Genomic DNA, 23,136 nt, shown 5'->3' on the forward strand with positions numbered 1-23,136 from the left:
GAGCACGGGGTTGGACTAGATGACCTCCTGAGGTCCCTTCCAACCCCGATATTCTATGATTCTATGTATTTTTGCAATAATTATATGAACATTGTGGTTTTATTTTGTTTTGTATCCATACTCATGACATACCACGGCATCTACCTCTTGAGGGTCTCATATATCCTGAGGATGTAATAATGTGCTTTTTTTTTCCAGTCATCCTTATTTCCTAGGTGTTGAATAAATTTCTCATGCTTTATATTTCTCCGTCTACCACAGAATATTCCAAGAATATTGTGTCACGAGTGAGCTAACAATGAGTGGGTTTAAGTCCCCAAAGATAGGTACTTTTTTATGCTGCCTTTGTTTAACTTGGAGCCCCATCTTCTTTCCTGAACTTGGGATGAACTGTACCAAGACACTCAAGATATTAATTATGGCCAGTTTTTGACACCTGCCAATGTACATGGCAGAGGGGCATTGCTGGCACATGATGGCATATATCACATTGGTAGATGTGCAGGTGAACGAGACTCTGATAGTGTGGCTGATGTGATTACTACAGCCAAGCTCTTCAATACAACCGCATTTGCTCCAACCCCTCTGACAGAGGCAAATACCTGCAAGATCTCTATCAAGCATTCTTACAACTACAATATCCACCTGCTGAAGTGACAAAACAGATTGACAGAGCCAGAAGAGTACCCAGAAGTTACCTACTCCAGGACAGGCCCAACAAGGAAAATAACAGAACACCACTAGCCATCACCTTCAGGCCCCAACTAAAATCTCTCCAACGCATCTTCAAAGATCTACAACCTATCCTGAGAGACGACCCATCACTCACACAGATCTTGGGAGACAGGCCAGTCCTTGCTTACAGACAGCCCCCCAACCTGAAGCAAATACTCACCAGCAACCACACACCACATAACAGAACCACTAACCCCGGAACCTATCCTTGCAACAAAGCCCGTTGCCAACTGTGTCTACATATTTATTCAGGAGACACCATCATAGGGCCTAATCACATCAGCCACACTATCAGAGGCTCATTCACCTGCACATCTACCAATGTGATATCATGCCATCATGTGCCAGCAATGCCCCTCTGCCATGTACATTGGGCAAACTGGACAGTCTCTACATAAAAGAATAAATGGACACAAATCAGACGTCAAGAATTATAACATTCAAAAACCAGTCGGAGAACACTTCAAGCTCTCTGGTCACTCAATTACAGACCTAAAAGTGGCAATTCTTCAACAAAAAAATTTCAAAAACAGACTCCAATGAGAGACTGCTGAATTGGAATTAATTTGCAAACTGGATACAATTAACTTAGGCTTGAATAAAGACTGGGAGTGGATGTGTCATTTCACAAAGTAAAACTATTTCCCCATGTTTATTCTCCCCCTTCCCCCCCACTGTTCCTCAGACGTTCTTGTCAACTGCTGGAAATGTCCCATCTTGATTATCACTACAAAAGGTTTCTTCCCACCCTGCTCTCCTGCTGGTAATAGCTCACCTTACCTGATCACTCTTGTTACAGTGTGTATGGTAACACCCATTGTTTCATGTTCTCTATGTATATAAATCTCCCCACTGTATTTTCCACTGAATGCATCCAATGAAGTGAGCTGTAGCTCATGAAAGCTTAAATAAATTTGTTAGTCTCTAAGGTGCCTTTTCTTCATGCAAAGTTTGTTCATCAGTTATCTACACCATCTGCATTTCCTTCAGAAAATAATACTAATAGTATTAGGACGTGTGGTGCTTGTCTTGGCAAACCAGTTTGAAACACAGGAAATGGAAGGAGGGTTCCACTGATTGGATAGCCTGTAAAATGGAGCCTCTGGAGAACCTCACATGTACATAGTATTCCATTATAAGTAGGAAAAGGACAAGTCAGAGATCATCAAAAGGAGGAATCATACAAATGTAGGGCAAGAAGGGACTTTGAAAGGTCATCAAGTCATTATCCCTGCTCGGAGGCAGGACCAAGTAAACCTAGACCATCCCTGACAGGTGTTTTTCCAGCCTGTTCTTAAAAATTCTAATGATGGTGTGATGGGTTCCGTCACAGATACCCCCTTGCAATTGTCACCTGATGTGCTGAGATTACCTCTGAGCCCATTTTCCCTGCCAGCTCAGGACTCCAGAACCCTGTCTTGTTCAGCCAGACACGCTAGCCTGCTGCAACACAGACCCAGGTCTGGTCCACACCCCCAAAGCTACAGGTTTTAACTGAAAACCACTCAGCAGGTACTCTTGTCTTCAGCACCCAGACACCTAGCTCACAATGGGATCCAAACCCTAAAGAAATCCATTTTACTCTGTATAAAGCTTTACAGGGTAAACTCATCAATTGTCCACCCTCTATAACACTGATAGAGAGATATGCACAGCTGTTTGCTCCCCCAGGTATTAATCACTTACTCTGGGTTCAATAATAAACAAAAGTGATTTTATTAAGAATAAAAAGTAGAATTTAAGTGGTTTCAAGTAATAACAGACAGAACAAAGTAAGTTACCAAGCAAAATAAAACAAAACATGCAAGTCTAAGCCTAATACATTAAGAAACTGATTACAAGTAAAATCTCACCCTCAGAGATGTTCCAATATGCTTCTTTCACAGACTAGACTCCTTCCTAGTCTAGGCCCAATCCTTTCCCCTGGTACAGTCTTTGTTACTTCCAGCAGGCATCTTAGGTGAAAAGCAGGGGCTTTCTCATGACTGGGACCCCCTTTGTTCTCTTCAACACCCTTTTATAGCTTTGGCACAAGGCGGGAATCTTTTGTCTCTCTGGATCCCCACCCCTCCTTCTAAATGGAAAAGCACCAGGCTTAAGATGGATTCCACCATTCTTCCTGGGCTGTCTTACATGAACACAGGAAGGCTTGCAAGTAAACAGAGCCATTTACAACCAATTGTCCGAGTCAATGGAATCCATCAAAATTCTAAACCACCATTAAAAGCCCACACTTTGCATAATTACAATAGGACCTCAGAGTTATACTTCATATTTCTAGCTTCAGATACAAGAATGATACATATTTACAAATAGAATGAACACACTCAGTAGATTATAAACTTTGTAATGATGCCTTACAAAAGAACGTTTGCATGAAGCATATTCCAGTTATATCATATTTACACTCACAAGCATATTTCCATAAAACATTATGGAGTGCAACGCCACAGATGGGGAGTCCACAACCTCCCTGGTAAACCTATTCCAGAACTCAACACCCTTATAGCTAGAAAGATTTTCCTAATGTCTAATCTAAATCTCCCTTGTTCCAGATTAAGCTTTTTTGTCCTACCTTCAGTAGACATGGAGAACAATTGATCACAGTCCTCCTTATAACATCTCTTAACATAATTCAAGACTGCTATCCCCCACCCCCTCACTCTTCTCAAGACTAAACATGCCCAGTTTTTTTTAACCTTTCCTCAGGTCAGGTTTTTCTAAACCTTTTATCATTTTTGTTGCTATGCTCTGAACTCTCTCCAATTTATCTACATCTTTCCTAAAGTGTGGCACCCAGATCTGGAAACAGCACTCCAGCTGAGGCCTCACTAGCGCAGAGTTGAGAAGGACAATTACCTCCTCTGGCTTACATATGACACTCCTGTTAATTCACCCCAGAATGATATTAGCCTTTCTTGCAACTGCATCACATCACATTAACTCATACTCAATTTGTTATCCTTTAAAATCCCCAGATCCTTTTCAGCAGTACTGCCACCTAGCCAGTTATTCCCCATTTTGTAGGTGTACATTTGATTTTTCCTTCCTTTGAATTCAATAAAGATAAGTGCAATCTTGTTCACTAAAGACCAATTCTCTAATTTGTCAAGGTTATTTTTAATTCTAATTCTGTTCTCCAAAGTGCTTGCAACTCCTTCCAGCTAAGTGTCATCCCCACATCTACTTCTTCCCCGCATTAGGTCAGTAACCCCATCAGAGAAGAAAATTAGTTTGTTTTGGCATGATTTGTTCTTGACATGCTAGCAATTCCTTATTACCCTATTATCTGTAAGTACTTACAAATTGATCGTTTAAAAATTTGTTCCATTACCTTTCCAGTGTCTTTTCAATGTTTGTAAAATGATAGTGACTGCCCTGTCCACCCTTGGCTTCTGCAATAGAACTGTTAAGAACTGTGCAATGGCAGGACTCACAGATTTTAAGGCCAGAAGGGACCATTATGATGGTCTAGTCTGACCTCGTGAGTAGCATAGGCCCTAGAATTTCACCAAAGGATGTGAAAGCACAAGGCGTTTTCAGTCATTTATGCATCTTCTGAGGTGTGTTATTGAGTTCTGCACCCAGCTCTCTCAAACGTACCCCACTGTAGATCAGAGCCCTTCGGAATTTGTTTAAATGATAAAGGATGAAAATTGACATGCTGCTTTATCAGTGTATATAGTTCACGTATATTTGAATTCTAGCCCAGAGAATATTAAAGCTTTAGAATGAGCTTTGACTTTACTCATACCATGTTTTGAAGATGTAGGATTGCTTACTGTAAAATGCCTCTAACTAGTAATGTTCTTAACGTAGCAGGTGTTCAAAGTACCAAGTTTATTATGCGACTAGTCTGTGGTTGAGACTGCCAGATGGTGTGGTGTAGTAGACTTGTGACTGTTGAACTAAAAATGTGTTGATCAATTGGATTGTGTTATATTCAGTTTAAAGTCTGAGGTGTATTTGAAGCCTGCAAATTAATATTCAGCTTTTTAACAGCTTGATTATGTTTTATGACATAGCATTAAACAGAACTGTATTGTTTGTATTATTAATTTCAATAAAATTTACACTGGTAATTTGCAAAAAGGAAAGGAGTACTTGTGGCACCTTAGAGACTAACGAATTTATTTGAGCATAAGCTTTCGTGAGCTACAGCTCACTTAATCGGATGCATTCAGTGGAAAATACAGTGAGGAAGATTTGTCAAGGTTTCTATTTCAATGGAAGGAGACAGATGTGTTAGGATCCCCATAATTTGGGGGAGACACTCCATATATTCCTCCTTACTTCATCCCATCCCACACAGCTCCTCACCACAGAAATCAGCTCTGGGAAAAAGGAGAGTTGGGCACAGCTCACTCAGTTATCCAGACAGGATCACTAGAAAGAGATGCAAAATTTTCCTCCCCAGTGCGTAAGGGAACAGATCCCTACACCACTAGACTGCTGGGCCAGTTCCTGATAAAATTTAAATATATTACAACCACTGAAAAATCCACTCATCCGAACAGACATTCATTTAATAATGACAATAATATCTGTGTGACTACAATAGAAGAATTAATGGTGTATACTGTAGGTGTTTCGTTTACTCTTGTGCATAACCAGCCATGCTATTGCAGTTGGTTTCAGCAGGTGAAGCATTCATTTATCAAAAGATTAGATTAGGTTTTCATAATCTCTTCAATGTGTAACACATTACATTTTATGTATGTCTAATTTAAACACATGATGTTTCAATGATTGTTAACATTGGACTCAAGCTGTTTCACACTAGTGTACTTTGAAGGCATAAACAGCATCTGCCACTGAGTACAATAACTGCTTAAATACAGTCATTTTATCTTCAGACAATGTACTGTGCATAAACATGCAGTATTTTTTCAAGTGTCCTTAAGATCAGAAAAGAGACTGAAAAAGAAATAAGGAGTGAGGAAACTTTTTGTTGCTATAAAATTTGCAAGAGCAGAGTAATGTGGGAACACTCAGGAACCTATGTACTTCAGCACCAAAGCACAGACATCTACCACTTGAGCTAAAAGAATAATCCCATTCATTGGTAATAGCAATATACTTTCTGTGAACTAGTCATTAAAAGAGAATGCAACAGACATTTTACAAGCATGTCACAAGCACATTCACTAGGGGCCTTGTTCTGCAACTTTTCCTCATGGTGAGTTCTTACTCCACAACAAAAGAAAAGATTTCACAACTGGGACCATAGCATTGGGCATATCATAGAAATTCAGATACAGAAGAGCACTAGAAAGCTTACCTCGAGGAGTGTTTGAGTACTGGAAGTAGCTACTGTGATTATGTTTAGCCAAGATCAAGACAAATTTATCAGCATCTCCCAGTGCATGTGCTTAGACTCCATTGTCTTCTATGTGCACATATTGCCAGAGTTGAACCGTCACCTTTTCTTTATATCAACAGTAAAAAACTGAATATTTCAACTCCCACAAATCATTTCAAACCAAAAGAACAGATGGTGCTGGGAAATAGAACTGCCGCCTGCTGTTTCCCGAGGTTTCAAGAAACCCCTGTAGCTTTCCGTGAAAAATGTAAGTACTTCTCTGTTCACCCCATTAGATACAACAGATTCTAAAATAGTAACAAAAATGTCACTGCACTTATTGAAGAGAATCAAAGTAGTGGTTACAGTAAATTACATTCCATACCTTCTGTGCTCAATTTTCCCCTCAGATATGGAGTACAGGTTTCTAAAATATGGATTAAGATATTTGAGCAGCTAATTGATAGCATCTTCCAAGCCAAACATGTTCTGCCGGTATTCTGTTATCCTCCAAAAAGTCTGACTCACCAGGATCTGCAGTTTCCTGTGTTGTTCAAGGCTTTAGACTGGTTATGGGAACACACTGTACTCTATCTACTCTAAAATTTTAAACAAAACGGTAACCAGAACCCCAGACTTGGTTCTAGCTGTAGTACGGATAGGGCCTAACTCATCTTGAACCTCGCTGCAGGCTTGGTCTGATATAAAAGTGAGTTGTGGAAAGGGTTTATTTGTTGTTCCTAAGAAGGCTGGTTAGAGTAAAGACTAGACTGGGATTGAAGTAGGTGTGGACGTGATTTTTTTCTTCATGTACCAAGTGTATTGTGAAGTCATTAATTTGTAGTCTGTACACAACAAGGTGAAAACATCTTTAGAATCAAGAATCAGGAACATGATAAGGAAAACTCTATGCAAAACAAGTTAGGAAATTTTAAACTGACCTACTGGTTAACCGGGGGAAGAGACTGCCAGCTATTACTCCAAAGCAGAAGAGATGGACTGAGAAGGCATAAAAAGTGAGTATAACAAAGTCAGACCCTCAATGACTGGGTTTAAATATATCCAGTCTTGGAAGGTTTAAATATATCCAGTCTTCCATTAGCATTAGCAGTCCATCATTTAGTTCTGCAAAATGCAGTTTCTATATAATTTGTTTTATTTTTATATTTCCTCTTGTGTTCAGCATTATGAAATATGATAAGTAAATGTTGTATGCATAAACCTTCTGACTGTATGATGATTCAAGGGAGTTCACTCTCAGTAATCATCTTCAAAGCATATTCTCAATGTACATCCCTAATAAAAGGGTTGCTAAGTCTTTATTTGCTGGAACAAAAAAGGAGCATTTGAACCACATCCCTTACACATTCAATACTGAATGGATTTGTGGTTCTAATTTTTTTATTAATCGTATAATTGTGTACAACAATTAAGGATTTTTGGGTAGATGCTTTTGATACATTTAAATAAAAATGATATTTTCTAGTGTTTAGTCTATTTTGGTTTTAAATATTTTAGTAATAAAACTGATCCTAGTCATCTACAATATTTTTCCATTACTAAGATTCAAAAGCCTTTGATATAATAATTTAACCTTTGGGTATTAATTTGTCAAAACTGCTATCTATCCCATATATAAACAAACAGAGCCATTAAGTAATACCAGCTACTCACTGGGGGGAGGACGCGGGGGACAGTAATGCATATAACATCTCTGTATGTAAATTGGAAGAGCAAATAATTGAGCTATGATCTTAATGTCCTTGGACTCCCATTTTGTTTTATCGAAAGAAACTGACTGACAGGTAGCTTAGGTAGATTAGTTCTTAAAACAATTCTAAAGTGGTCAGTTTTCACAAAGCCCAAACTGTGTTAGGACCTGGTTAATCTGCAATCTTTTTGAAACTGAACTTAAATGTGGTTCCCACACTCTGTTTGAAAGATGGTTTAGATGACTCAATAATCTAAGTGGTCCTACCACTAAAGGCCATGAATACACAATATGTTTCCCCCTAAAATTTCCCACCACTGATTACAGTGATGGAGCTGCACCAGTAATAGAAAGTGTGGAATTTAGGGTAAAAGTGTAGACACATCTTAAGCTTTATAAATTGTAGTTTACCTCTTCATATTCTGTCCTAGCTAACACAGAGGTACAAAATTTCACCCAAACATCCCTTAAAAGCAGGTCATAACAAAGCAAATTTAGTTACATAAACATTTCAAATAAAACTATTTTAAAAACTGCTTAGTATTTGCCAATGTTGCTAGTTTCTCCCGACAGATGATACATCAATATAGGACTCTGCCAATTATTATTTCTGCTATAAATAATTTGAAAATAAGGAAAAAACAAACTTTGGAGAGCTTGTTTGCCCCAAAGACAGCAGTGATCATGGAGTTCATTAAGCACTTGGACTCTCCTGGATCTAGCTGATACCAGAGTAACAAGAGGTGGAGTTTGTGGTGCCATTGGGACACTGTGGGCTCACCTCCTCCTTTATAGTATTCAACCTGTTGAGAATGCCTCTTGTAGAGTGGCTGGGTTCCTTGATTTATGCGGGGGGTTCTGATGATACCATGCTGCTGGGTCTAGAGTAAGTGGGTCTGGAGAGGACTCCCAGGGTCCAATCACAGTTCTGGTATGGTTGGACCAGGTTCAGGTGCTCTGCCTATAACGCTGTGTTTTCCCAGGCTACCTTATTAGTTGCATTCTTTGGTGTCTTTTGGGTCAGCAAGTGATAGATCAGATAGGACTCTTGGGTTACAGGTTCAGTGGGACTGTGAATCCTTGATCGTCACGTTCACATACTCAGACTGACCAGACCAGAAGGGGCTCACAGATAGTGTTAAGGGAAAGAAGTAACACTTCCCTATTCACTTTCTCCACACCATTCAAGATTGTACAGACCTCTATCATATCTCCCCCTTAGTTGTCTCTTTTCTAAATTGAACAATCCCAGTCTTTTTAATCCAGGGGTCGGCAACCTTTCAGAAGTGGTGTGCCGAGTCTTCATTTATTCACTCTAATTTAAGGTTTCGTGTGCCAGTAATACATTTTAACGTTTTTAGAAGGTCTCTCTCTATAAGTCTATATTATGTAACTAAACTATTGTTGTATGTAAAGTAAACAAGGTTTTTAAAATGTTTAAGAAGCTTCATTTAAAATTAAATTAAAATGCAGATCTTATCAGTTTAGTGCAGTGGTTCTTAACCTGGGCTGCAAGCGCCCCGTGGGGGTGCGAGATGCCCTTTCTGGGTGCAAGACATGCAAGATTTTTTTTAGAAGGTAAATCATCAAAAACACAAATTAAGCACAGGTACATAAGTACAACTACCTTGTTTCATCAAACCGATGTATTTATTAACATTATACATTTTTTAACAATTAGTGTAATATACAAACAAAGTTATTAAGTTTTTAAGTTTTCAAATTTTTAAGCTAATTGTAGTATAATTTTTGATAAGGGGTGAGAGAACATATTTTGAGAACTCCAGGCCGTCCGTGGGCTGAGCGGGGCCAGGTGTAGTGTATTAAATTGCTCCCCATAGGAATGTGCTACTTACAGTGTACTACTAGTGGCTGCCAGGCCTGATGCTCTGAGTGGCATGGTAAGGGAACGGGGAACAGGGGTGGTTGGATAGGCATGGGAACCCCGGGGGGCTGACAGGGGTCGGGGGTGTGGATAGGGGTTGGGGCAGTCAGGAGACAGGGAGCAGGGGGGCTTGGATGTGAGGGTCTGGGGGGACGGATGGGTGGAGGGTTCTGAGGGTCCTGGGAAGGGGTGGTCAGGGACAAGGAGCGGGGTGGGGTGGGGTTGGATGAATCAGGGATTATGAGGGGGGGCAGTCAGGGGGCGGGAAGTGGGCCGGCTGTTTGGGGAGGCACAGCTTTCCCTACCCCGGTGTAGTGTATTAAATTTCTCCCCGTAGGAATGTGCTACTTATGGTGTACTACTTACGGCTGCCAGTCCTGGTGCTCTGCAAGTAGCACGTTCCTACGGGGAGAAATTTAATACACTACACCAGCAGACAGAACCCCAGACCGGCGGCAGGCTGAGCGGCTCAACCCACCACAGTCTGGGATTCTGTCTGCTGGCTCCTGCCAGTCAGGGTCCGGGCCGCCAGCCCTGCTCAGCCTGCTGCCGGCCCGGGGTTCCGTTCACCCAGGTAACCCAGTGGACTTGCCAGAGTTTATGCTTTCTATTTTCCTCACTAGGGTTGACTTCCGATACTTAAAGGATGCCTTTTGTCTCTAACCACCTTTTATTCTGCTGTTTAGCCATGGTGGCATTTTATGGTCCTCTTACTTTTTTTTTTAATTTGGGGTATACATTTAGTTTGAGCACCTATTATGGGGTTTTTTTTAAATAGTCTTCATTCAATTAGCAGGCATTTCACCTTAGTGACTGTTCCTTTTTATTTCCTTTTAACTAGCTTCCCATTTTTATGTAGTTCCCCTTTTGGAAGCTAAAGGCTACTGTGGTGGTTTCTTTGGTCCCCACCCCCCTTACAAGGATGTTAAATTTAGTGACATTGTGATTGCTATTATCAAGTGGTTCAGCTATAGTCACCTCTTGGATCAGATCCTGTGCTCAATTTAGGACTAAATTGAGAACTGCCTCTCACCTTTTGGGTTCCAGGATAAGCTGCTCCAAGAAGCAACCATTAACGATTTCTAGAAATTTTATCTCTGCATCCCTTCCTGAGGTGACATATACCCAGTCAATCTGAGGATAGTTGAAATTCCTGATTATTATTGTGGTTTTTGCCTTTGTAGCCTCTAATCTCCCTATGTATTTCACAATCACCATCATCATCCTGGTGAGGCGGGTGGTAGTATATTCCTACTGCTATATTCTTCTTGTTCAAGTATGGAATTTTTATCCATACAGATTTCTATGGTACAGTTTGATTCATTTAAGATTTTTACTTTATTCAACTCTGCTTTCTTTCACATATAGTACCATTCCCATACCAGTGTGACCTACTCTGTCATTCCTATACATTTTGAACCCTGATATTACCATGTCCCATTGATTTTCCTCATTCCACAAAGTTTCCATTATGCCCAACACATCGATATCCTCATTTAATGCCAGGCACTCTAGCTCACCCACCTTACTATTCAGACTTCCAGCATTTGTGTATAAACACTTGTACATTTTGTCAATATTTAGTTGCTTGCCTTAATGTGTTATTTTTAAATAGGACTCCTTTACGTTTAACTGATCCTGACTAGCTCCTACCTGTACATTACTAACTTCTTCCCTACCTTCTTTACTATCATATTGCTTTCCTCCTTTAATAAATTCATCTCTAAGGGATGTCTTCCTCTGAACAGTGTCCTCCTCCACATCTGTTTGCTTTCAACCAGCCCTTAGTTTAAAAAACTTTCTACAACCTTTTTTAATTTGCATGCCAGCAATATGGGTCCTTTTTTGTTTAGGTAGAGCCCATCCTTCCCTCATAGGCTCCTCCTTTCTCAAAAGATTCCCCAGTTCCTAGTAAACCCCAAACCCTCCTCCCTACACCCTCGTCTCATCCACACATTAAGACCTAGCTGTTCTTCCTGTCGAACTGGCCTTGTGTGTGGAACTGGAAGCATTCCACAGAATGCTATCACGGAGCTCCTGGACTTTAATCTTCTAACTAGCAGCCTAAATTTGGCCTCCAGAACGTCTCTCCTACCTTTCCCTATGTCAATGGTATGTAAAGGTATTCATTCAAGACTTGGGCAGCTACATCTGCTGCTTCCATCTGGCTTGATGCCTGAAACATATTGTCAAATCAAGTGGTGGTGGTGGGAGTGTTTCCATTCTTATGTGCACCTTTCACTTCTGGTATTAACAAGAGGGTAAAATCAAGTCTGATTCCTGATGTTGCTAGGTTGTGTTCTTTTTTTGTGCTTTTTTTCAGCATTCTCAGTTCAAGTGAAGAGGTCACTGACCAGACACTTGGATATGCGAGCACAGCATTGTCTGGACCTGCAAGTTAGCTGTCAGCATCCCAGGCAGCACCGTTGGGATTCATGAGTGATGTTCTTAAGGTATTTTTTCAAGAGTGGGACCAGCTGATGGCCCTTATGCATAATTTGGCAGTAAAGTTTTTCCTACAGCAAAGTTATTCATTTGGAGAAGAATAATTTTGCACTGCTCAAAGGGTCAACTGCATTTATTAAAAGAAAAGAAAAAGTGATAAAAGTCAGCCAGAAGTCACCATTGTAGGTGTGTATGACCCAGGGAGGAGTTCAGAGAGAGAAACCTCCAGGCCTTTTAGGTTGAACAGGGCCAGGGAAAGCACAAAGACATTAGTATAAAGTAAGTGGTTTACTCATGACTTGGCGTTCACCTCTCTGTTAATGTGGTGTGTGTAACCGTTCCTTACTAATTTCAGGCTATGCCTGAGCCACTATATTGCTACCTGGTAGCCTTCTTTGGCCAGCATCCAGGGCAAAGCATAGTGCAATGGTCCAATTTGCAAGCTGATATACAAATATGCACTGACAGTTGTGGAGGTGTGTCTCTTTAAGGTCTAGTGAGGACAAAGCATCCCACTCATCTTTTCTCATCACATTGTCTGTGTCCCTAACACTCACATGAAGGGCTAGCAGAGGAATTAGGCTGCAGAGCTTAATCTCTCTCTCTTTTTTTTATGTTGGGGAGGGACATAGAGTGGAAAGCATCCTCTAAGTGAAGACTTTTTGCACTATATGAGGGTTTGGTCATTGGATTCCTAACTGGCCTCATTCTGCTGGATAGTTGTGAGGGTGATTTAACCCCCTTTTAATTCTGAGCGGCTGAGAAGGATCACAGGCCTCAAACGCAGGCTCATAGGTCCTCAGACCACAGCCACCACCCAAGCAGCTCACATAAGCAACTGGACAGGAGCCAGTGAAGCGTTAGCTCACAAAGGGCCCTGTCCATAAAGCTCATGATTGGGGCAAACATTCAGCACTACTAACTGGCTGGGAAGCTCTATTTTAACCAGAAAGAGGCACAGGAAGTTGTCCAAGCAACTAGAGGAATTTCTGGCTGGCTGCTACTGTGGACCCTACCACCCTGCCTGTTCCTGTCCTCCTCATCCCAGATTCCTATCTGTTCCCCGTTCCTGCCTCACTCCAGGTCCCTGCTCCTATGCCCTCCCCTTGACTCTGTCTCCATCTCTGACCCTGACTTGGCACTTGACCCTGTCTTCCACTCTGACTTTTGGCTTGGCACCTGACTCTAACCATTAGGCATGACTGCCCATGCCCCAGTCCCTATACTGGTGTATTGAATGAATGAAGTTGCAGCCTTAGATTAACTGTATATATTGTTTCTCTTTGTGTGTCAAAGTCAATAATTGTGCATTTATTCAGATATATATTTTTGTATGTGCATATAAAAAGATAGGTATAAATGTAATTTAATATTTATAATGCCAGCTTTGGGCTCCATAGTGCTAGGCATTGTGCAAACGTATAGTAAGTAATAATTGCTGTCCCAAGGACTTGCAGTCTAAAAGACAAGACAGCTGACAAATAAGATACAAGTGTCAGGGTATGGAGCAACAAAAGCTACAAACACACACACACACGTATTATATATGCACACACAGGAACAGAAGGGGCCTACACTTGAGGGGCAACCAGTTTAGGAACAGGGAAATGAGAACAAGTAGCAGAAGATTGAGGGAGGTTTCCTCTCCCACAACCTGATCAGAAGTAGGGTAGCACTGATAGCTAGTGCATGTTTTATGGACTGATATTTTGCTATTTATGATCCCAAAGCTGCAGACATGCATATGAGTACCTTAATGTTTTTATTCACTTCATGATGTGCCTAGAGCTCTAAGAGCATGTTGACAAAAACACTTACTGTATGGCAAGCTGGGGTGTAAATCTACAGTGCTCCAGGGTCCATGTAGACCCTGCTACTGTGCATTAAAAGTTCCCCACTGACACTTAGTGTGCAACAACCCAGAGAGCTGTGGATTTACATCCTGCTTGCTCTGCAGTAAGTGTTCATGTAGTCATGCCCTAAAAGCGGCTTAAATACTTTATTTTATATTTTATTCTATTAGCCTGTGACGAAATGAACAAATGATGTCTACTATAGTCTTTTGTTGATGCACAGTAAAATGTTAACAATAAAAATCATCACTAAATAATCATCTTGGCCAACAAGAGGAAATACTTCTTTATATGATACAATCAAACCTCTGAAATTCACTGGCACACGAAGCTACCAAGGCAATACTGTGGCTGGATTTTAAAAGGAACTCGATTTAAAGACTATTCAGAGTAATTGAAGATATCAAAATAAAATAAAAAATATCTTGGTCATTAACTCTTATCCTCCAGGATATAAACTTGATTTGTCACCAAGGATTCTTCACATACTCTCTTCCAACATATAGCACTGCCCAATTTACGAGTGGGTACATCCTGCCTTTTTCATTGCTTCCTAAAATTGGACCTGTCCAAATGCCAATATGGAAATGGATGCAAAAGGTTAAATAAATATGTGCAATTGTTTTCAATGTGGCCAATCCCAATATGTTGTAACATTCTGACCTAGCTTCTATCCGACGTTGGGACGTTCAGCATGTAAACAACGTGACATCACTACGCTCCACCAATGTTCATTCCTTTGAAATAAGAACAGCTGCAGAGACAAAAAAGTATGGACTGAAAATAAGACAATAATTGTGCATTTATTCAGATATATATTTGTGTATGTGCATATAAAAAGATAGGTATAAATGTAATTTAATATTTATAATGCCAGCTTTTACAATTATTGAGGAAAAACTGTAATCACAACGCCAATAGAAACTGCAGCACGAGATGCCCTTTCTGGACTGCAGTAGAAATACATCATTTACTATACTACATAAATGAAGTGCTCATTAACCAAATTTTAATGTTCAGCTCCACTGTAACAAATCACCATGCACGGAGAGATAGGGTATATAATTTAAAATCAGAGGGCATGGAGCATATTATCACGTCATTCTAAATGAAATTTCATGAGGAGCGTGGCCACAAGCAGAGGCATTTGAAATACTGCCATCTTGCCCCTGATTTTACAAAAAGGTATAGCTTACCATTAATGAGCCAAAATACAGGTATAGGAAGTTTATTGGTCAGAAAAGTTGGTTCAATTAATGTAAAAATAATAATACTAAATAATCATTAGAATAATTTCTTAACAAAAGCATTATTTTAACAAATGCATTATTATTATTAGCAATAACTCCTTAGTAATAATCTTGTTCCGTATTTATATAATATAAATATGTTGTAAGTAATTTATGAATAAATATGATAATATGTTAGCTTCTTCTTGGTAACAAAATACATAGGAGGCAATGTGTTAATGTATTATTAATCATGAAAACACGTGATTCTTTTGCAGGTGAATGTACTCAATCACACAGAGTGCATAAAAAATCAGAGAGAGAGAGCAGTCACATACACAGGATGGATCAGACAGGATTATTATAAGTAAAGAGTAAACATAATGAATATAACATGTAACAGTCATGATTCATTAAGAAGGACTATTTATATTTAGTGATATATAACTAATGAAATATAAGATATCAATTTTTAAGTTAATGACAAATACAGAAGGATATTTAAGCATAACTGAAAACAAAATTAGGCATAGAAATGATAGTTTGTATGTCCAAACTATCACCCACGTTGGCTCTCTAAATTATTTTTGGCATGTATAAAAACTGAAATTAATATTCCACATAACACAAGCTGTAGTCATAATTATCACATATTATCAATTTTTTTAAAATCAGAAACTTCAGTTTATTGAGAAGAGGAGTTAGGGGACGTCACAATGTTGTGAACAGAGATCCAGAGGGGAAATATTACAGCTGAGGAAGCTCCAAAAGCAAGAGTCTGTACTACAATAGAAGAATGTGCAGATGTGGACCAGACTTGTCAGAGAATAATTTCAGAGAGAGGGGAAATGTAAGTTTAATACAACAGAAATGCAATCCTCTATTTCTCAATTGCTGGAATAATTTAAACAGGACTTCGAAGATACATTTGGATCATTTAGACAAAGGTGTTTATTAGTTGTTCTGAAATTCTGAAAGAAATCCTAGAAATTTTGCATAAAAATGTAAGTATTGAAAATTTAAGAGTTAACATATGATAGAGAAAAATATTGTATACTAAAATTTTCCCCACTCCTCTCTATTTTTACATGCTTCATTTTTATATGCATTATGTAATATTTTGGTATATTTCTAAATTTCAGATATAAAAAAGAATATATCAGTAAAAAAAAAACAGTTCTGTTATTTTAAGAAGTTGTTTTGAATACAGAACTCTAAACCATCCTGATTACAAAAAACGAACAATATTTATGTTGTCTACTATGGTTCTCTGAATTACACAATTTGTCAGGCACTATTGAATACTCTGTAAAACTTACATCCCACATGCAAAACATAACTGCTGAACAACTCGTAGAAAAACTGAAAGACAACCACGACATTTTAGAAACTACATAAGGAGTTATACTAGGCAGTATGAGGGGAAGCAAAGAATAGTGGTACAGATGGAAATGTGAATTACAATGTCGGTGCCATAATTATGGCCCTCCAACTTGGTTCATCTCATTCCGTTGTGGAGAATGCCCATCCCCATTTCAGCAGGTACAGTCAGATAGCTCAACTAGGATTTCCTGAGTAGCAGGGGTGGGATTTGAATCATAGAATCATAGAATAGAATATAAGGGTTGGAAGGGACCCCAGAAGGTCATCTAGTCCAACCCCCTGCTCGAAGCAGGACCAATTCCCAGTTAAATCATCCCAGCCAGGGCTTTGTCAAGCCTGACCTTAAAAACCTCTAAGGAAGGAGATTCTACCACCTCCCTAGGTAACGCATTCCAGTGTTTCACCACCCTCTTAGTGAAAAAGTTTTTCCTAATATCCAATCTAAACCTCCCCCACTGCAACTTGAGACCATTACTCCTCGTTCTGTCATCTGCTACCATTGAGAACAGTCTAGAGCCATCCTCTTTGGAACCCCCTTTCAGGTAGTTGAAAGCAGCTATCAAATCCCCCCTCATTCTTCTCTTCTGCAGGCTAAACAATCCCAGCTCCCTCAGCCTCTCCTCATAAGTCATGTGTTCCAGACCCCTAATCATTTTTGTTGCCCTTCGCTGGACTCTCTCCAATTTATCCACATCCTTCTTGTAGTGTGGGGCCCAAAACTGGACACAGTACTCCAGATGAGGCCTCACCAATGTCGAATAGAGGGGAACGATCACGTCCCTCGATCTGCTGGCTATGCCCCTACTTATACATCCCAAAATGCCATTGGCCTTCTTGGCAACAAGGGCACACTGCTGACTCAGCATTTGCCAGCATCCCTCTGAATAAGAAGGGGCCAGCAACATGCCTTAATGGGATAGCTGTGGATGTGCACTCTGCTGCTCACTGCCAGGGTGGCAGATGGGAGGAACTGGATGTATCACTGGCAAAAGGCTGGAAGTCTGCTCAGCAGAGAGTGGGCAAAATGGGTGCAGAAACAGGGCATGGACTGACCCCAAAAGCCTGCCTTTGAGCAGGGGAGTTGAGCAGCTGAAAAAGAGGTGCAAGGGAAGGAGACTCCTCTAATTGCAAGGGGCAACATACCTAAGCCACAGACATTTCTGCAGAAAAGAAGGGATGGTGACTGTGCCCCAAAGAGGAATCTGGCATCTCACTTCAGTCCCTCCCCCACACTGAGAAACCCATGGGGGAAACTTGTGCTTTGGCGAATCAGAATCATATGCAGGAATAGACAGACACCTTAGTCCCCGTTTGTCAAAAGCTGCTAAAGAAAAAAGTTGGAAGTTGAGTATGTGGATGAGTTCACCCTTCTGTTTCATGAAAGTAGGACAGAGGATGTGGGTGAAAAGGAAAGATGGAAGGGGACAAAATCAGCAAGGCCAAGGTAACTAGGACATTAGGAAAATGGACTGCCATCTTTCATACATATGCAAGTGAATATGTGAAAGGGAACAGAGGCGAAGTGTCACCCTTTTCACATATTTGGGTATTCCAACTGTATTCTTCAAATCCTCTTCAGTATACCACCATTATTACAACTCTTCCTAGACATCCACTTCACTCAGCTTTTCATAGACTTCACAACATAATACAGTCAGATCCAATGACTGTAGACACTACAAGTGATATAAGATATATAGCAGATAGCTGTTCTGATTTCCCTGTATAAAATCAATGGTATGAATCCATAGTATGCCCATACCTTGAATACTGCATGCAGTTCTCATCACCCCATCTCAAAAAATATATATTAGAATCGGAAAAGGTATAGAGAAGGGCAACAAAAATTATTAAGGGTGCAGAACAGCTTCCATATGAAGAGAGATTAAAAACATTGTTCGGCTTGGAAAGGAAACAACTAAAGGAAGCTATGATGGAGGTCTATAAAATCATGAATGGTGTGGAGAAAGTGAACAAGGAAGTGTTATTTACCTTTTCACATAACACAAGAACCAGGGGTTACTCAATGAAATTAACGGGCAGCAGGTTAAAAAACAAAAGGAAATACTTCTTCACACAACACACAGATAACGTTGTGGAACTCATTGCTAGGAGATGTTGTGAATGCCAAAACTCTGACAGTGTTCGAAAAACAATTAGCTAAGTTCATGGAGGATAGGTCCATATGCTCCAGGGATGGAGCACTCACAGAAAAAAACTAGTGGGTGCTTAGGACCCACTAGCAGCCAGCTCGCCCCTTTCCCCCCAGCACCTCCCATCCTCTGGTTGCCCCACTGATCAACTCTTCCCAATCCCTCCCAGTGCCTCCCACCTGCCCCGATTAGCTATTTCACAGAGTGCAGGAGGCACTGGGAGGAGGGGGAGGAGCGGGGATGGGGCACTCTCAGAGGAGGGGGCAGAACTGGGCAGGAAGAGATGGGGAAGAGGCTGGGCGGGAGTGAGACCTGGGGTGGAACAGGGGCAAGAAGAGGCAGAGTGGAGTGGGAGCTTGGGGAAAGGGGACAGGTGGGGGCAGAGGCAGAGCTGGGGGTTGAGCACCCCTGGGGCCCGGAGGAAGCCAGTGCCTGTGGACAGGTTCAGCAATGGCTATTAGCCAAAATGGTCAGAGATGCAACTCCATGCTCTGGGTGTCTCTAGCCTTTGACTGAAAGAAGCTGGGAGTGGATGTCAAGGGATGGATCACTCAATAATTTCCTGTTCTGTTCATTCCCTCTGAAGCACCTGGCACTGGCCACTGTCAGAAGATGGGATACTGAGATAGATGGATTGGTCTGACTCAGTTTGTCCATTCTTATGTTCATATCAGTCTCAGATGTCTCTTTAATGTATCCTGCATTACCACTTTCATCTCCACTAGCTGTTCACACACTTATGATTGTGATGGCACCAATTTTTATGGGTAAATATATCTTCCTCTAAATCAGATTTTTCCTTCAATCAATTCCTTCAGTTAGACTTTCTGTTCTTATTCATTCTAATAGTTTTGATGATGATGATGATGATGATGGATTATAAGTGTTCATTGTATATTTCTGTTCTCTGTCATTCCATCTTAATAGGAAATTCTCTCTCTCTTTCAGCTCAGGTATGTATGGACGGTGGCGGGGAAGATAGGGAGATATAGATTTTGATATTATGTTAGAGAACACTTCTAGCTTTTGGCAACCAGGGTGGTGTCAGAGATGGTTTGGGTTTTTGGCACACAGGAGATGGATGAAGTTCTAATTAGAAATTCACCAGCTGTGGGAAAGTCCAGGTTTCATAGGTTAGGTAAAAGCCTAGAGGAAACAGAAATCTTCCTGACCCTCAGTCTCTGCAGATAGTTCCACTATTGGTGAGCAGTACTACTATCATTATGTCTCTTATAGGTGGTGATGTTCGTGTTTTGGAGATCAGCTTCGTCTTTGAGATTGTCAAGCTGTGGTCAACATGCACAGCATTATGGAAGCAAAACTCAGTGTCACTTGCAGTATAGGTTCAAGAGATGAGGGAGCAGAAAAACCACCTTCTTCAGTCGCTCAGAGCTGAGCACTTCCGTTGTAGTCAGCATTTTCCTTAAACAGGTTTGAGGAATCCGCCATATTTCCCTGATGGAAAGCATCAGCTATCAGACGGAATTTCAGATGATCATATAAAAGTGAATTAATCTGCACAGACCACAGGAACCTAACAAAGACATCTCTATTGCTGTTGCACAACAGAACCTGCCCCTTGTTACTTTAGCACATTTCTGAGAATACATTTTTTTACTTGGATATCAGAGAAAAAATTGCAGCCATCTTTCAGAACAGGAAATGTAAGAAGAAAGTGGTTCTTACATTAATCTTTCATATAATTTGAATAAAACATACAATACTCTAATAGCAAAAAATAGCACAACCATGTAATTTTCATCCTACACATAAGACTTAAACTGAAAAAAAAACTTCATAAAAGAACAGATTGGAAATCATGCAATAGAACAAATGTTTCCCATGCTAAGAAATAATCAATTTATTTTTTAACAGTGGTAGCTTTAATACTTAAGAAAATGTTACTCTGAACTGAGAATATAGGCTCCAAAACAGAAAGTAGCATAGCCTAATTATTTTCTTATTCATCTAGTGCTATAGCACCAGTCAGAGGAATACTACCTTTAACCCGAATTGGTGTATTTTATGTATTAGCATTTGCATTTTTGTACAAATGTCTGGTTTTTAGCCAAACTCACTCTTCTCTAGTGCAATACATCCCTAACTGATGTGTAAGAAAGAGGTTAAGCTAAGTATAAGTTGCAATGATTTTTCAAATAAGAAACCAGAAGTAAACAGCTTAAACTCTGCATAAAAATCTGCTCAAACAGCACCCTGGTGTGCATGCCATGACCAATGGGGGAAGAGAGTCCAATAGTTGAGGATCCCTCTTGGGGAACACCCTGAGAGACATTCTTTTTATACCAAGCAGAACCTCCTTGAGCTCTTCTGAAGAACACAGCTGCTGCAGTATAAAATGGGGAGGGGGCTATTTCTCAAATCAAGGCCCCAAATCATTTAGGGCTGCATCACACTATGCTTTTGGTCTAGGCTTGTAAAGGTTACATTTTTTTTCCTAATATTATTGTGAAATAGTCTCAAAATTGCTAGTTGAGCTTTACCTGCATAATTTTTCATAGCTCTGGTTTTGATCTGTTTTATATGGGGAGTCTTCTCTACACATAATGCACTGGGTAATCAACTGAGATCCATAGGATATTCATATTTAGGGCTTCTAACATTCAGGGTCCTAAATGATCTCAAAGTAGACATGTCCTTGTTCTGACAGACTTTAATATCCTCTTTTGTTGGTCAAAAGGGTTCAGTAGAAACACCTCCCAAATGAAATACAACTTGTCTACACTTACTTCATATTCCAAGGATAACTGGCTAACTATTACATCTACGATGATGTATTTTTGATGCCATAGTAAGCTTGCTGTACTTGATCTGTTACCTTGATCTATGTAAGAAAGCCTGCCAATCTCTAAAACTACTAATATATTATTTAGGTAGTATGAAATGTATGTAGGCCATTGTCTAAATAATTAAGTCTTTCAGAAAGATTATAAGGAGAGATGCAGCAGGTTTATAATTGTGTATTTATGGTCCTTCTGTAAATTAAAATATTAGAACCTTGGGGCTAAGGATGGGTCATTTTCTGGTTTCCTTTACTGTAGGCCTTTTCTAAACAACTGTGCTGAGTTTGGAACAGTGATACGAACTTGACCATATACTTTTCAAGTCTTTCAGTTCAGGTAGACATTCTGGGTTTGATACCCTGTCACCCCAATATTCGCCACTGTCATGTAATTAGGATATGTTTTGTATAAAGTATGCCTGGTGAGGTATCATTCTAAAAGTCTTGATCTACTAGACATTAGTATCTCATTGGATTGTATGTGCTATTGTTGTATACGAAGTAAGGAAGTTTGGTATGTACGTGCTACTGAAACATGTTGTGAGGTTGAAAACACTGACAAGCAGCCTTTCAGGTACAACAATAAAAAGGCCAAATAATGTTAATGGGTTATTGAGGAAATGCACACAAGCACAAGGATTACCCCAGGAACTGTGTACAATAGAAATCTCTCAGAGATAGCACTTCACAATGGGAACTGTTTGACCCAGTTCACAGCAAAAGAGCTTTCCAGCAAGTGGGAAGAAGATATAAAAGGGGATAAATGACATCATGAGGGGACTCACTCTCTCTACAACACCACACCTGGAAACACCTGAGGAATAAAGACTGAATAGGGGGGAAGTGATGGTCCCAGGCTAGAGGGATTTCTAGCCTGTGTATGAAAACCTGGGAAACCCAAGTTGCAAAGCCAAGGCAGCTTGTGCCTTAAGAATCTGCCAGCCTGTTTATCACTCAGGGTGAGAATCTGCTAATTCATATCCTACCTATCTAGTATGTTAAACTCAGTTTACATTTTTTATTTATTTACTAGGTAATCTGCTTTGATCTGGTTGCTATCACTTATAATCACTTAAAATTTATCTTTTTTAGTTAATAAACTTATTTTATGTTTTAATACAAACCAATGTGCGTTTGACTAAGGCGTCTGGAGAAAATCTCAGCTTTGTTACCACAAGTGCGCATGGTCCTCTTCACATTGAGGGAGAAGCGGACCAGGTGTTAAACTTATATACTGGCCAGATTTGACCAGGGCAGGACGGTACTGCTTTAAGGTCCCAGGGTGGGAGGCTGGTGGTTAGAAAGCCTGCATGTGACTACAGCTGGGTATGTCGCTACCTGTGTGAATGCTTGTGACAGTGCAAGCTTGGAGAGTTTTGCAATTTGTCACAACAGCATAGTGTGAGAGGGAGTGCAGGCTGGTGTGTCAGAGAGCTCAGTGGACCCCAGTTCCAGGTGGCACCCCGGCCGGGGGGGACCCATCACACTAGGTCCCTGGTTTTCATGTGTCGGGGCCAGCGAGGGAATCAAATAAACATATTTCTTGCTACCAGAACACTGTCAACCTCATCTGGAGAAAACCTATTTTAGAACTAACAGGAAACTAAAAATGTTAACTAGTTCACGTATTAATAAAGGAA

The 23,136-nt window shown here is 40.3% G+C and overlaps 1 long non-coding RNA gene across 2 annotated transcripts; it reads left to right on the top strand.

Moving 5' to 3' along the window:
* Window positions 1-6,237: 6,237 nt before the first annotated feature.
* On the top strand, window positions 6,238-22,462 carry LOC142071925 (uncharacterized). 2 transcript variants are annotated; one of them, XR_012668176.1, is made up of 3 exons: window positions 6,238-6,305; window positions 11,957-12,086; window positions 19,933-22,462. It is a non-coding gene; the product is annotated as an uncharacterized LOC142071925 (long non-coding RNA). The 2 variants fall into 2 exon arrangements; XR_012668175.1 differs by lacking the exon at window positions 6,238-6,305 and adding an exon at window positions 6,440-7,053.
* Window positions 22,463-23,136: the final 674 nt, after the last annotated feature.

This window comes from Caretta caretta, chromosome 4 (genome assembly GCF_965140235.1).
Source record: "Caretta caretta isolate rCarCar2 chromosome 4, rCarCar1.hap1, whole genome shotgun sequence".
Lineage (NCBI taxonomy): Eukaryota > Metazoa > Chordata > Testudines > Cheloniidae > Caretta > Caretta caretta.